Source organism: Felis catus, chromosome F2 (assembly GCF_018350175.1).
Source record: "Felis catus isolate Fca126 chromosome F2, F.catus_Fca126_mat1.0, whole genome shotgun sequence".
NCBI lineage: Eukaryota > Metazoa > Chordata > Mammalia > Carnivora > Felidae > Felis > Felis catus.
Window position 1 is genome coordinate 41,282,067 of NC_058385.1, and position 16,562 is coordinate 41,298,628.

Genomic DNA, 16,562 nt, shown 5'->3' on the forward strand with positions numbered 1-16,562 from the left:
AAGGCCTCAGTAGCAGGCAAGGCCTGTGGGCATTGGACCACAGAGAGGGGCGGGTTAATCAAGAGAAGAGGAGGGATCTGGCCTGAGCAGAATGAATGTCTAACTAGAAAGGGAAGAGGTGAAAAAAAAAAAGAAAAAAAGAAAGGGAGGAGGTGATTTGGTTCATGCATCTGGGCAAAGATTTGGGTAGGGTGATTCAAACAGTGGCAAGGAGAAGAGAGAGCTGGCTCTCGTGAGGGTCAGAGTGGAGAATAGAAAGTGTAAATAAAGGGGAGCCTGGGTGGCTCAGTCGGTTGAGCATCTGACTGGCTCAGGTCATGATCTCAGTTTGATACCTGCGTGGGGCTCGGTGCTGACAGCTCAGATCCCAGAGCCTGCTTCGGATTCTGTGTCTCCCTCGCTCCCTCTCCTACTCTCGCTCTGTCTCTCTCTCTCTCAAAATACATAAACATTTACGGGGCGCCTGGGTGGCGCAGTCGGTTAAGCCTCCGACTTCAGCCAGGTCACGATCTCGCGGTCCGTGAGTTCGAGCCCCGCGTCGGGCTCTGGGCTGATGGCTCAGAGCCTGGAGCCTGTTTCCGATTCTGTCTCCTTCTCTCTCTGCCCCTCCCCCGTTCATGCTCTGTCTCTCTCTGTCCCAAAAATAAATAAAAAAGTTGAAAAAAATTTAAAAATAAAAAAATACATAAACATTTAAAATGTTTTTTTTTTTTTTTTAATGTAAATAGAGTCAAGCAGTGGAAAACATTGAAGAAAAAGAAACTACTATTCCCAAGGTAACAACAACCCATAACCACTAGGCTCTCACAGGTTAGGGTCAAGGTGGAGAAGGAATTTTTATCACTGGGGCAAGGTAGATATTTGTTGTGATTTTAGTATGTGCCAGGCACTTTCACGGGTGCTACCTGCCTTGATCTTCACAGCAGTTCTACTAAGTATTAATATCTCCATTTTATACCTAAGGAAACTGACCTTCAGGGAGGTTAAGTCCCAAAGTAGGACCTTGGGGAGAGCCAGCATGAAAGCTGGGTTTGTCTGAGTCCCAAACCTAACTCCCAGGATTACTGAATGCTTTTTTTCACGTTTTTTAAAAAAATTTATTTGTTTATTTTGAGGGCAAGGGAGGGGCAGAGAGGAAGGAAGAGAGAACCCCAAGCAGGCTCTGGCACCAGAGAGCAGAGCACGACGTGGGGCTCAAACTCACGATCATGACCTGAGCCGAAATCAAGAGGCAGACACTTCGCAGACGGAGTCACCCAAGCACCCTTTGGGTGCTTTTTTGGAGCCGCTGAAGTCCCCAGTGTCACTTTGCCACTGAACACATGCGCTCGTGTGCTAACAATAACATCAAGAATGCTGTGTTATCTAGCAGTGGGCAGGGAGCTGTGGCCCTGATTTTGAGTCAGAAAATCCTGCATTTGAATCCTGACTCTGCTAACCTGTGCCTGGGGGCAAGATAAAAACTTCACGAAACCTCAATATTAATTTCTTTAAAGCGGGAGTAACAATACTAAAGTTCTAGAGTTGTTGCGAAGATTATATGTAAATGTAAATGAGAAGTTCAATGCTTGGCACATTATAAATGCTTCATAAATGATAGCTATTAAATTATATTAGCGTGAGCTGAGGCAGTGGGCTTCCAGCTTGGGTTGCACGTTGGAATCACCTGGGGAGCTCTAAAAACACTGAGGCCTGGGCTGGCTCCACCCCCCAGGGATTCTGGTTTAATGGGTCTGAGGTGCAGTCTGGGTGTGGGAATTTACAGACTCTCCAGGTGATTCTAATGTGGTTTGCAAGACTTCAGCACGTGCATCAGAATCACCTGGAGGGCGTGTTACAACAGAGTTTCCCGGGGTCCCGTCCCCGTCTGAAACCTTAAATCTTTCAGGAAACCTCCAAACTTTCCAGCTGCCTTCATGAAAATAACATTTTTATTGAATACCCATCATATGCTGGATGGTGATGCTAACTGCTTTACGGGTAGTATGTCTCATTTCATCCTCACAACAACCCTGTGATTATTTTTTGTTTTACAGGTGAAGAGTCTGAGGCTCAGAGGTTAAGTGATTTGTCCCAAGTCCCATAGCTGCTAAGTGGATAGGGCCAGTTTGGACTCCCAAGTGCATCCTCTTAATCGAGACCTTGCAGGGGTGCTTTTCCTCTTAAAGCCCTGTTCTTTGATCTTACTGAGACCTCCAGGCCTTAGCCCCTTTTTTCTCAGTCTCTCGGCTATCATCCTTCCATCCTTCCCTTTCTAACTTCTAGCCGTGCCAACGGTGGAGCCTGAGAAGTTGCTTTTCCAAGTTCCTAAGGTAATGGTGATGCTGCTGGCCAGGGGACCACGCTTTGAGAACAACTAGCCTAGAAGAAGTGGGGAGGGATTGAAAGGAGGAAGAGCACTTGTTTTAAAATCTCACACCCAGGAATCACAGTAGGTCTTGAGTGACTCACAAATTATTTGCTTCCAAGAGCAGAACAGGGTTCCAAGCCTGGATTTCATTGCCTGATAAATGTGTTGGACACTGTTGTTGGGAGATGTGGTTAAAGTGTGCAGGACGTGGTAGGTGGCATTGAGTGGGCAACTGGCATCTGTTGTATGTGGCAGAAGGGCCACCTTTGCCCTAAGACCCAATATCTGTAGAACAGATGGTCCAACCAGGAAATAAAATGTTCTTACAAATTCTTCACACATTCCTAGACAAACACTCATACCTTCAGCACAGCTTTCCCTTAGTGCTCCCATTCAGGGAGTCCCACACAATGGCTTTCTCTCCAACTCTATACAACAGGCATAGTGGGTTTACTCTATTATCCCTCCCTGGAATGTTTGCAATTTAAAAGAGGTCGATAGAGAGTATGAAGTTAATCACAAAGAACTCAGTTACTATTAGATGCAACCGTCTAGAACTAATAAAAATGCCTTTCATGATGGAGAAAGAGAGCTGAGCAAGAAGCTTTCAGTCTGTCCCACCGGTGCACTGGTCCTTCCTTTGTTGACTCAGAATCACTGTAGGGTTTAGAGATAAGGTGACCCAGCCAGAGTAGTGTTTTAGGGAGGTCACTGGAGGGCAGTGGGATTTAAGAGGGCAAACCTGGAGCCCCTGAGGTCAACCCAGAGGCACCTAGAGTATTGAGATGAGCATACAGAAGGCCTGCACCAGACAAGAGGAAGCAGAAATAAAGAGGAGGCGCTGGGCAGGAGATTTTAAGGAACAAGAATCGGCAGGGCCTTGTGATACATTGAATAAGAGGAGCGCCAGGGAAGGAAAAAATTCTAGGCATGGTGCAGGATTCTAACTAGCGTGGCCCAGGAGGGACTTTAGAAGGATGAGTGGATTTATAGGTAGAGAAAGTAATCCGTTTACTTTGGAACATATGGAATTTTTGTCTGTGTTTGGAATAGCTGAGTGGAGATGCCACGTAGCTAACATTTATTGATCAAATATGATAGATACTGTGATAAGTGCTTTACAAACTTATTTCTCAACTGTTTGGAGAGGTACTCTTGTTTTCAGATGAGACAAAGAATTAATGGATTAAACAAATGGCCTAAGGTAGATGGTAGAGTGAGGACTGAAGCCCAGCCTCCAACCTAAAGGATATTAGCATTGTGAGGAGAGGTCTGCATGGAAGACCAGAGACTTGAGGGTCATCAACATAGTACAGCTGGAGCCATGGCAGTGGAGAGAAGTGGTGTGCAGAGGACAAGAAAGCCACACAGGCCATCAAGAAGGCCTGGTCAGAGACCTAGAAGGAAAATTAGGATAGGCTGCTTCCTTAGAAACCAAGCAAAAGGCAGTAATACACCATGTGAAATGCCATGTAGGAAGGGACAAAACAGTGGCCTTGGGGTTTAGCAACATCTCATTGGTGACCTTTGCTAAGGTAAGTTTCAACAATGTGTGGGTACCTAAAGCTACAAGATTATTGCTAGGTTGAAAGAGGGACTGGGAAAGGAGGAGGAAGATGCTATTTTTTTGAGATACTGGCTTAGAAGAGCAGGAAAGAGCAAATGCTTTATCTTGAGGAGACCCAAGAAAAGGTTTCCTTAATGAGAGGGAAAGTTTGAAAATACAAAAAAAAAAAATTTTTTTAGGGGCGCCTGGGTGGCTCAGTCGGTTAAGTGTCTGACTTTGGCTCAGGTCATGATCTCTCAGTCTGTGAGTTCGAGCCCCACGTCAGGCTCTGTGCTGACTGCTTAGAGCCTGGAGCCTGTTTCAGATTCTGTGTCTCCCTCTCTCTGACCCTCCCCCATTCATGCTCTCTCTCTGTCTCAAAAATAAATAAACGTTAAAAAAAAAAAAAAAATTTTTTTTAAAAAAAAATTTTTTTAATATATATATAATATATATATAAAGTTTGAAAATACAATTAAAAATATACAATTATATAAATTATATAAATATATTTATTAATATTAATATATTACATTTATATAATTTTAGTCAATGTATATATAATATATATTATATAGAATTATATATTATCTATAATAATATATAAAACAAATATATATATAAAACAAAAATATAAATAAATATATATATAATTTTAGTCATCTAATCTTTTGTATTTTTTTTTTCAATTTTTAAAAAAATTTTGGGGCACCTGGGTGGCTCAGTCAGTTAAATGTCTGACTCTTGGTTTCAGCTCAGGTCATGGTCTCAAGGTTCCTGAGTTTGAGCCCCGAACTGGGCTCTGCACTGACAATGCAGAGCGTGCTTGGGGTTCTCTCTCTCTCCCTCTCTCTGCCTCTCCCTCACTTGTGTGTGCACGTGCTCTCTCTCTCTCTCACTCTCTCAAAATAAATAAGCTCAAAAAAATTTTTTTTAATTTTATTTTAAGTAGACTCCACACCCAATGTGGGACTCAAACTCACAACCTTGAGATCAAGAGTCACATGCTCTACCTACTAAGCCAGCCAGGCATCCCCTAATCTTTTGTATTTTGAAATACAGAGCATAATGATGTAAAGAACATCAGTGCATCCTCCACCCACCTTTGTCATATCTTAATGTTTTGCCACATTTTATATGCATATATACATTTTATATTAAAAAAAATAATAACCACATCAGGGCTGCCTTGGTGGCTCAGTTGGTTGACCCTTGATTTTGGCTGCGGTCATAATATCGAGGTTTCATGGGTTTGAGTCCCTTGGGCTTTGCGCTGGCAGCGAGGAGCCTGCTTGAGATTCTCTCTCTCCCTCTTTCTGCCCCTCCCCCACTCTCACTGTCTCTGTCTCTCTCAAAAGAAATAAATTAAAAAAAAAATAATAACCACATCATGCTTAAGTTTTCAAATGGTATTATTATCTGCCTTCTTAGAGTCCACTGAGATAATGATCTGACTTATTTTCACTCCTTAAGTGCAGTGGCCCCTTGCCTTTTGCAACGCTTGTAGTACAAGCCTGCTTAGACGGTGGGGACGGCTCAGCTATGTCTGTGTAGCAGAGTTAGATTACACCCATATTCAAAAACAGGATTAACCAGTACACTTTTTTCTTTCTGGTTATTCTTCTCAAGTTTTTAGAGTTAAAACCACACTAGCCTCATAGTGACCAAAGTGTACCAAAGTACAAACTTTCAGTTATATGATGAATAATTTACAGCATGGCCACTATAGTAATAATAATACACTATAATATACTACATACTTGAAGTTTACTAAGAGTACATCTCAAGTGTTTTCACTACACACACACACACAGTAGTAACCATGTGAGGTGATGGATAGGCTATTAGCTTGATTGTAGTATCATTTCAAAACATCATGTTGTACACCTTAAAAATATTGCTTTTATGTACTCGTCATACATCAATAAAACTGGGGAAAATAAAAATTTAAAAAATGCATTTAATTTCATAAAAGAAGCAAAATTGTAAAATATGTCCTTATCTTTTTGTTAAAAAAAGATAGTATGTAATGTAATGTAATATGGGGATTGTACAGTTTTTTAAAATTTGGAAAAGTCTTCTAAGAGTCTTTCAAGTGATCCTTTTTCCCCTAACAGAAATACCTTCATTGACTTTACCAATTTTAGTCACCGTAAAAAAATCAATTAGAAATGTTTTAAGTAAAAGGGAAGACTTCATTCATATCTCATTCACTAGAGATAACACTATTAAACAGTTTCATATACATCTCCTTAGCCTTTTTTTTCTTTTTAAATTAGGTTATACGTGCATACCTTCTATAACCTGCATTTTTCTTTTATCAATAGATTTTGGTCATCATTTACGTCAAAACATAGAAAATTATACTGTTTCTACACCACATCAAATTAAGATAGTTGCCAAAGTTTTATTCTTTTTTTAAAAAATGTTTTATTTATTTTTTGAGAGAGAGAGCATGAGTAGGGGAGAGGGATAGAAAGAGAAAACAAGACAGAGAAAGAGAGAGAGAGAGAAAATCTCTAGCAGACTCCATATTCACTGTGGAGCCCAATGCAGGGCTCTATCCCACGACCCTGGGGTCATGACCTGAGCCAAAATCAAGAGCTGGACGCTCAACAGACTGAGCCACTCGGGCACCCCCTAAATTTTTATTCTTAAAAATATCCTGTGGTGTGGGGTGCCTGGGTGGCTGGGTAGATGGACTGTGCGACTCTTGATCTTGGGGTTTAAGTTTGAGCCCTATGTTGGGTGTAGAGATTACTTAAAAATAAAATCTTTTAAAAAATAAAAATTATGTGTGATGAGCAATCTCTCTTTTGAAACATTCATATTTAAACATTTCTTCAGTAAAACTTTCTAACGTACAATTGCTGGGTCAAATGGTAACCACAAAAAAACTGTGATATTTCTAAATGGTACTCCAGAAAAAAATTTCTACTCCCAGCAATAGTGTATGAAATGGTCACCCTTTTTGTTGTTGCTCTATTAATAATTTGTTAAGTACCTACTTGTTTCTCTGCTGTATGTATCTTCCTGGTTTCTTTCTGTGACCCCCTTGAGTTTGGTGTCCTTACAGTATCATAAGCTGGTCTTCTCTTCCTCTTCTTTAGCATATTCTATAAGCTTGTGGCATAATATAACATTACTGTCATTAAAAAATATGTTCGAGTCATGTGACCTTTTTTCTGTCCATGATTCTGTTATTTCGAATTTTTCTTTTATTAACTAATCTGGTGGTTTCTCATTTTTCCCCCAAGGCAAACTGTTTATTTGTCATCAGTTATAAAATAAACACAAAAGGTACCTGGCTGGTTCATTTGGTGGAGCATGCAACTCTTGATCTCAGAGTTGTGAGTTCTAGCCCCACGTTGGGTATAGATATTACTTAAAATCTTTAAAAATAGGGGCGCCTGGGTGACTCAGACATTTAAGGGTCCGACTTGGGCTCAGGTCATGATCTTGCATTCATGAGTTTGAGCCCCATGTTGGGCTCTGTGCCCAGAGCCTGAAGCCTGCTTTGGATTCTGTGTCTCCCTCTCTGTGCACCTCTCCTGCTTGCTCTCTGTCTGTCTGTCTCTCTCTCAAAATGAAACATTAAAAAAAACTTTTTTAATCTTTAAAAATAAAATAAAATTGGGGTGCCTGGGTCGTTCAGTCGCTTCAGCATCCAATTCTTCATCTCCGCTCAGGTCTTGATCTCAGGGTCTTGAGTTCAAGCCATGCTGGGTGTGGAGCCTACCTACCTACCTACCTACCTAAATGAATAAATAAAGAAATAAGTAGGGGTGCCTGGGTGACTCAGTTGGTTGAATGTCTGACTCTTGATTCTGGCTCAGGTTGTGGTCTTGGGGTCATGGGATCAAGCCCTGTGCCCAGCTCTGTGCTGAGCATGGAACCTGCTTGAGATTCTCTTTCTCTCCCTCTGCCCCTCTCCTCTGCTTACACTCTTTCTCTCTAAAATAAAATTTTTTAAAGTTAATTTAATTAATTAAAATACAGACAAAAAATAAAATTGATAAGCAAACCAATATAATTCTTTAAAAATTAACAGAACACGGGAACCTGGGTGGCTTAGTTACTTAAGTGACCTGCTGACTGACTCTTGATTTCGGCTCAGGTCATGATTTCAGCTTTGTGGGATTGAGCCCTGCATTGGGCTCAGTCTGGACAGCACGGAACCTGCTTGGGATTCTCTCTCTCCCTCTCTCTCTCTCTCTGCCCCTCCCTTGCTCACACTGTCTTTCTCTCAAAATAAATAAATAAATAAACTTAAAAAAAATTAACAGGGGGGACTGGGTGGCTCGGTCGGTTAAGCGTCTGACTTCAGCTCAGGTCACGATCTTGCGGTCTGTGAGTTTCAGCCCTGTGTCTGGCTCTGGGCTGATGGCTCAGAGCCTGGAGCCTGTTTTGGATTCTGTGTCTCCCTCTCTCTCTGCCCCTCCCCCGTTCATGCTCTGTCTCTCTCTGTCCCAAAAATAAATAAAAACGTTGAAAAAAAAATTTTTTTTTAAATATGGCAAAATGTTAAGATACAACAGAACTGGACTGTAAAGAAATACTGTTTCTTTTCATACTCTAGAGAAAGACTTAATTTATCATGCTTCTTTCTTAAATTTTTTTCTTTTTGCTACGGGGCGCCTGGGTGGCTCAGTCAGTTGAGCATTCTACTCTTGATTTTGGCTCAGGTCATGATCCCAGGAGTATGGGATCGAGTCCTGAGTTGGGCTCTGCATGGAGCATGGAGTCTGCTTAGGATTCTCTCTTTCCCTCTGCCCCAGTTCCCCACTTGCACTCTTTCTCTTAAAAAAAAATTATTTTGCTACTATAAGCATTTAAGAGCAAAGAGGTTTTCTTCCAAATACTGACTTAATAAATGATATGTATATTTTAATTTTGTTGTTTAGAAAACTGATTATAGTGTGAGCTGGTTTTGCTTTATGACTTAGGTTTTATTTAAGAGTATATGCGGGGTGCCTAGCTGGCTCAGTCCTTAGAACATGTGAGTCTTGATCTCTTGGTCATGGGTTTGTGAGTTTGAGCTTCATGTTGGGGGTAGATATCACTTAAAAAAAAAAGTCAAAAGTATATGTGTGGTGTGTATATATATATATATATATATATATATATATATATATATATATACAGATACATATATGTGTTCATGTGTTTATTTTAAAAGATATTACATTAAGAATGTATTTAAAATTTTGTTTCATCATTGTCAAAGAATACCATATATAGAAATAATATCTTGAAGGGTGCCTGGGTGGCTCAGGTAGTTGTCTGCCTTCAGCTCAGGTCATGATCTCATGGTTCGTGAGTTTGAGCCCCACATCAGGCTCTCTGCTGTCAGTGCAGAACCTGCCTCAGATCCTCTGTCCTCCTCTCTCTCTGACCCGGCTCTGCTCTTTCTTTTCTCTCTCTCTTTCTCTCTCTCAAAAATAAATAAACTTTAAAAAAAAGAAATAATATCTTGAGATATTAACTATGTGTATCTTTGTCCTGTAATACAGGATCAGATTATATGAATCTTACAACTGCATCGAATAGAGTGTGTTCCCTAAATTCTACCAGTAAGATATTTTCACATGTAAAGTCTACCACGAATTTTCTAGTTCTGTAGTTTCCTTAGTTCTTTTGGTATTATGGGACTGATGTATTAACTTTTCAAATATACTTTAGTGTTACGGTTCCTTTTCATCTTTCACTGTCATATTTCAAAATGGGTTTGGTAGCTCTGTGATTTGGCTCATCCAGGCAGTGGGAACAATGTGCACAAAGGAAAAGTGCTATACCACACACCAGGTGGGTTGCTATGAGTGGTTTGGTGTGGCTGGAGGATAGAGAGTAAAGAAAGGAAAAGTGACGGCCAGCAGAAAGGGAAAAAAAGGAAACCAAGGCTTCTGAGTTCTCAGTAAGATCAAAGAACAGTCGCTTTAGGAGGAAAAGAGGCTCTTCAGGGTCTCCATTAAGAGGATGTACTTGGGATCCCAAACTGGCTCCGTCTACTTACCAGCTGTGGGACTTGGAACAAGTCACTTAACCTCTCTGAGCCCCAGATTCGCCATGTGTTAAATGAAAAATACTCACAGCGCTCTTGTGAGGATTAAATGAGATATAATACCTATAAAGCAGTTAGCACAGTGTTCAGTACATAACAGCTAATCAATAAAATGTTATTTTCCATAATTTAAAAAAATGCTTATTTATTTTGAGAGAGAAAGCTTGAGCAGGGAAGGGACAGAGAGGGAGGGAGAGAGAAAATCCCAAGGGGGCACCATGCTCAGCTCAGAGCCCAGCTGGGGGCTTGATGTGGGGCTCCATCCCACGACTGTGAGGTCATGACTTGAGACAAAATCAAGAGTCGGATGCTTAACCAACTGAGCCACCCAGGTGCCCCAAATATTATTTTCATTAAGAGAGCTGGAAAGCTTGGAGGTTGTCAGAAAGATTTAAGATTTTAATGTAGAATTATCTTTATAAGTGATTGTTTCCTAACTCTGGTTCTTAAGAAAACTTCCATTATCATTATAGCCCTTGCCCATTATAGCATGTATTTACATTGTATTCTAATTATTTGCTTCCCTATGTAGACAAGGGGCCTCACTTCTGTTTATATTCTCAGTGCAACAGTCATTTTGTCATTCCCACAACATTTGTTGAATTGAATTTGGAAATCATTCCCAAAGAGGCCAATAGCTGACATAAATGAGAAATATCTCTAGGAGAGAACTTTGGGTCAGGAACTACACACTTAGCTAGGGTTTGATTTCTGTTCTCACTAATTACACACTTACAAGTCTTACAGAAACATATTTTCACAATGTCCCCATCTGCTGGGTTCATTATTTTGCTTCTCAATGGCTGCTTGTTTATACAATTGACAACAAGCACAGTGATGGTTTATTAAAAATTAAAAAAGAGGGGTGCCTGGCTGTCTCAGTCAGAAGAGCATGTGACTCTTGATCTTGGGGTGGTGAGCTCAAGCCCCACATTGGGTGTAGATATTACTTAAAATAAACTTAAAAAAAAATTTAAGGGGTGCCTGGGTGGTTCAGTCAGTTGAGCGCCTGACTTCAGCTGAGGTCATGATCTTATGGTTCATGAGTTCGAGCCCCATGTCAGCTCCGTGCTGATGGCTCAGAGCCTGGACCCTGCTTCGGGTTCTGTGTCTCCCTCTCTCTCTCTGCCCCTCCCAAGCTCACACTCTGTCTCTGTCTCTGTCTCTAAAAAATAAATAAACATTAAAAAAAATTAAAAACTCAAAGGGAACAGTTCTCTACCGCCTTATTTACACACAGAGTGAGGTAGCTGCCTCCTAGGAAGTCAGACCTTCCTGTCCCAGTAAGGGGTGATAGAAAAAGCAACCAATCAGAAGTAAGAGCTGAGTTCCCAAGCCAGCTTTGTTGCTTACTAGCTGTGTGACCTTGAAGGAAATCATCTAACCTACCTAAATCTCGTTTGTGTCATCTGCAAAATGAAGATAATATTTGCCCTACCCTTTTTTCTTTTTAATAGATTTGAGTATAAAATGGAATCTTGCATGTGAAATCCTTAAATACTATATGGTTCTATTCAAATACAAGATAGTATCTTGCATTCACTAGAACTGGTTTTTTAATCTTTCTAAAATATTGCTACTAATAGTCCAATAGAAAGGCTTCAGCCCAACATTGGATACTGAACACATATTAACATAGTTTACTTATTTGCTGCTATATCCAGCGCCTGGCATAACACCTGGCAAAAAGTGCTTGATAAATATTTGCTGAATGAAGGAAGGAAAGAAGGAAGGAAAGAAGCTGGGCAGGCAGGTGCGAACAGTAGGTTTTTGGCTTTAGAACTGTGTGAAAGCAGGGCAGAGTAGTTGCGTGAAAGAAGCATGATGATCACCTGGGCTTTCAAAGCAGGCTTTCCAGTGTGGCCGGAGCTGGTCGTGACAGCCGACGATGAAAAGGTTTTCCTCCTCTGTTTTGCTCTAATTGGAGCACTCTCCCTTGTAGATTTTGAGTAAACTAATGGAGTAGGAAAAGGCATAGGGAACAAGTAAATGAGACCTAAGAACTGGCCTTTGGTTTTAAATATTTAATGTTTCTATAAACCTTGTTAATAAAAACAGTAGATCAAAAATCAAAAAGAAAAGAAAAAAAAGAAGAAAAGGTGTAAGGGAGAAAGGTTGAATCAGCATTTTGTTTGAAAATACTTTTCATTAGCAAAACACCACCACTTAGCCAAAATATTGAAGGACAATTCTAAATGGCGCATGTTTGGGGCACCTGGGTGGCTCAGTTGGTTAAGCTTCCAACTTCGCCTCAGGTCATGATCTCATGGTTTGTGGGTTTGAGCCCCTCATGGGGCTCTGTGCTGACAGCTCAGAGCCTGGAGCCTGCTTCGGATTCTGTGTCTCCCTCTCTCTCTGCCCTTCCCCTGCTCACTCTCTCTCTCTCTCTCAGCAATAAACATTAAAAATTTGGGGGGAAAAATGTTTTGGGGCACCTGGGTGGCTCGGTCAGCTAAGCATCCAACTCTTGATTGTGGCTCAGGTCATAATCTCATGGTCCGTGAGTTTGAGCCCAGTATCAGGCTCTGCCCTGATAGGGTGCAGTCTGTTTGGGATTCTCTCTCCCCGTTTCTCTGCCCACTTACACACTCTCTCTATTTCAAAATAAGTAAATAAACTTAAAAAAATGGTACATGTTTACTAGGTAGTACCACCCTTACCACCCATATCTGGACAGCTTCCTTTTCTATGTCTCCTAGCCAGATGGGATTTCAGGTTGCTCAAACTCGGTGCCTTTTCTTCTCTATACCTCTGCCCAGCCACCAATAATCTTTCATTCCCACTGCCTGTCGAAGTCTTAAACTTCTTTCAAAGATGTCAGTGAATGAATTATTGATCAACAGGTATTTATTATGTTCACTGAGTACCTACAATATGTAAGGATGAAGGGAGTTCATAGTCTAATTCCAGTAGGAGGACAAATACATAGAAAGACATAATTTTAATGTTATATGATAGGCTTTTTTATATAACAGCTTTATTGACATGTAATTCACACACCATAAAATTCATCCTTTTACAGCATGCAGTCCAGTGGGTTTTAGTGTATCACAGAGTTATAAAACCAACATTACTATCTAAATTTCATTGTCCTCAAAAGAAACTCCATGTTTTTTGTTTTTTGTGTTTTTTTGAAACTCCAAATTTATTAACAGAAATTAGCCATTTCTCTCTCTTTCCCAATCCCTAGAAACCACTAATCTACTTTGTGTCTCTATGGATTTGCCTATTCTGGGCATTTCATATAAATAGGATCATATAATATGTGGCCTTTTGTGACTGGCTTCTTTCATTTAACATAATGTTTTCACATTTCACCTAGATCGTGGCATGTATCAGTACTCCATTCATTTTCATGTCCTTCATTCGAGATCATGTCCTATGTATCTGTAACTTCTACAGAGAGATTTACTGATATCAAAAGAATGAACCCGTTAAACTTTCTTTGGACAGCTTTATATATATATTTTTTATAAAGTTTATTTGTTTATTTATTTAGAGTACACGAGCAGGGGAGGGGAAGAGAGAGGGGAAGAGAGAGAATTCCAGGCAGGTTCTGCACTGTCAGATCTGAGCCAAAATCAAGAGTCGGTTGCTTAACTGAGCCACTCAAGCACCCCTGGACAGTTTTAAACCAAAAATGGCTCTAGGGGCACCTGGGTGGCTCAGTCAGTTATGTGTCCGGCTTTGGCTCAGGTCATGATCTCACAGTTCGTGGGTTCGAGCCCCGCGTCGGGCTCTGTGCTGACAGCTCAGAGCCTGGAGCCTGCTTCAATTCTGTGTCTCCCTCTCTCTCTGCCCCTCGCTTGCTCACACTCTGTCTCTCTCTCTCTCAAAAATAAATAAACATTAAAAATTAAAAAAAAAAAATAAGAATGGCTCATTCAGGGGCTCCTGGGTGGCTCAGTTGGTTAAACATCCAACTTCAGCTCAGGCCACAATTTCAATGTCCGTGAATTTGACCCCATGTCAGTCTCTGTGCCAACAGCTTGGAGTCTGAAGCCTGCTTTAGATTCTATGTCTCCCTCTTCTCTTTAGATTCTATGTCTCCCCATTCACACACTCTCCCTCTCAAAAATAAAACAAAACTATATAAAAAAAAAAAAAAAAAAAGAATGGTTCATCCAGGGATGCCTCGGTGGCTCAGTTGGTTGAGCACTTAACTTCGGCTCAGGTCATGGTCTGGCAGTTTGTGGGTTTGAGCCCAGCATGGGGCTCTGTGATGTCAGAGTGGAGCCTGCTTTGGATCCTGTCTCCCTCTCTCTCTGCCCCTTCCCCATTCATGCTCTCTCTCTCAAAAATAAACATTAAAAAAAAAAGAAAAAAGAAAAAAGAATGGCTCATCCACCCCCCACATGCTCTCTCCCCACCAAAACTTCTCTAAATTCTCAATCCATAGGCAGTAGCTGTGGAATCAGACTCCAGGACAGCAAGCAGATATGAGTCAGCATCAGACACTCAAGTCTCTCTTTTTTTTTAAATGTTTATTGATTTTGAGAGAGAGAGAGAGAGAGAGTATGCACAGGTACATGAGCAGGGAAGGGGCAGAGAGAGAGAGAGAGAGAGAGAGAGAGAGAGAGAGAGAGAGAGGGAGAGAGAGAATCCCAAGCAGGCTCTGTGCTGATGGCACAGAACCCCACCTGGAGCTGGAACTCACAAACTGTGAGATCATGACCTGAGCCAAAACCAAGAGTCAAATGCTTAACTGACTGAGCCACTCAAGCACCCCTCAAGGCCTCTTTCTATCCCCTAAGTTGCAACCAAGATGTCTTTTCCCTACCAAAACTTTAACGATAAAGGTCATTTTCACCAAAACCAGCTACATAGACATTTCTGAGTCCCATCTAGAAAGCCTATCATATTCTCAGAGGGAGCACACTTTCTGGGTAGTCATGGACACAACAGGGAAAGAGCATTGGGCTAGGAGCCAGGAGACCTGAGCTCTGAGTACAGCCCTTCTGCTAATTAGCTATGTCACCTTGGTTGGGCAAGTCACTTACTTCTTTGGCCTCTTGTGAAAAGGAGTTGGAACAAAATTTACAAAAGTCTCTTCCAAATATGAAAATAATAAGCCTTGATGACAGATTTAATGCTTGTTTTAACTACCATGTTATTTATAACTGTTGGAGAATATTATATCCTCGATTGGTCTCAAGTATACTTCATAATACATGGTTATTTTGTAAGCAAGCTGAGGTATAAAATGCAGGCTATTTTATAAAATTTAAGGTGTGATATTACTAAAACTATTAAATCAGCTTACCGTAGCTTTGTTTTTGTGGCTTCTCATTGGCCATGTGTATGTGTTATATAACCCAGTTTTCACAGGGAGATAGGTTTTACTTTGTGACAGTCTGCTTTATTTTAGTTTATTAATAAAATTTCTAAAGTACAAATGTGGTTCGTGTTAAGTACAGAGTAGTAGCTAAATGCAGTCTCTGGTGTCAGACTACCTAGGTATATATCCCAGCTCTGCCAGTGCCCCCCATGCTGTTTTCACCAAGTTCTTTTTTTTTTTTTTTAAGTTTATTTATTTATTTTAAGAGGGTGATGCAGAGAGAGAGGGAGACAGAGAATCCAAAGCAGGCTCTGCATTGTCAGCACAGAACCTAACGCAGGGCTCAAACCCATGAACAAGATCATGACCTGAGTCAAAAATCAAGAGTTGGATGGTTTAACTGACTGAGCCACCCAGGCTCCCCACCAGGTTATTCTCAACCTCTGGTTTCATCAGTTGTAAAGTGGGGGATTAAAAAAAAATGTACTTTTACCTTATTTGGTTGTTGTGAGAATCACATGAGATAATATATATAGTGTCAATTTAATACATAAAAGCTATTTTGTTGTCATTTATGTTTATTAAGAGAAAGATCTTCCTCCTGCCCCCTTTCCCATCAAGTCCACTCTTTACAAGGAGTAAGTGCTAATGCTGTTTTTTTGTGTGTTGCCATTCAGCATGATGATCTGATTCAAAATATTGTTTGCAAAAATGGATGCTGATTTAAATAGATTCTAAAGCAGAAATACAGATTTGAACAGGAAAGGGATGTCCTATTGCTGAGAGCAGTGCTTCTATTTTGGAAATGTTATTCTTCTAAGGCCAGCATAATTGATGGGTACCCTCACCAAACATCTTTCCCAAGTTCAAAGCATGAGCAAGTTCTCCAGGTTGTTACAGTGCATAGAGGGATGACAGTCTGGCTCAGTCAGAAGAGCATGTGACTCTTGGTCTTGGGGTCATGAGTTTGAGCCCCACATTGGATACAGAGATTACTGGAAAACAAACTTAAAAAAAAATAGAGTGCACATAAAGAGTTTAACAAATGGGAATAAAACCACCCATCCAGTGACCATTGAGAGTCTAGAATTTTAAGAAAAGAAAGCCATTGCCTACTTGAAATAAATAATTTGGACATAATTTAAGTATATATTCTATTGTGGTAATCACTGAGGGCTTGACTCTGGGAAACATCATAGATGGATTTGAGATTTCAGTTAAATAATATACAATTTATCCCATACTTCTAATTTAATTTGAAAAGAGAAGCAACAAGACTGAACTAGGCTTCGACCTTTCTGAGTCAGGTGGCCTGAGCTGGTGGGAC

At 40.6% G+C, this 16,562-nt stretch overlaps 1 long non-coding RNA gene across 1 annotated transcript in view; it reads right to left on the reverse strand.

The window, feature by feature from the left end:
- The window catches only part of LOC123383008, a 29,532-nt gene extending 17,622 nt beyond the window's left edge, over positions 1–11,910 (reverse strand). Inside the window, exon 1 of the long non-coding RNA XR_006592175.1 lies at positions 11,790–11,910. This is a non-coding gene — a long non-coding RNA (uncharacterized LOC123383008). The remainder of the gene's footprint in view (positions 1–11,789) is intronic.
- Between the last annotated feature and the right edge of the window lie 4,652 nt (positions 11,911–16,562).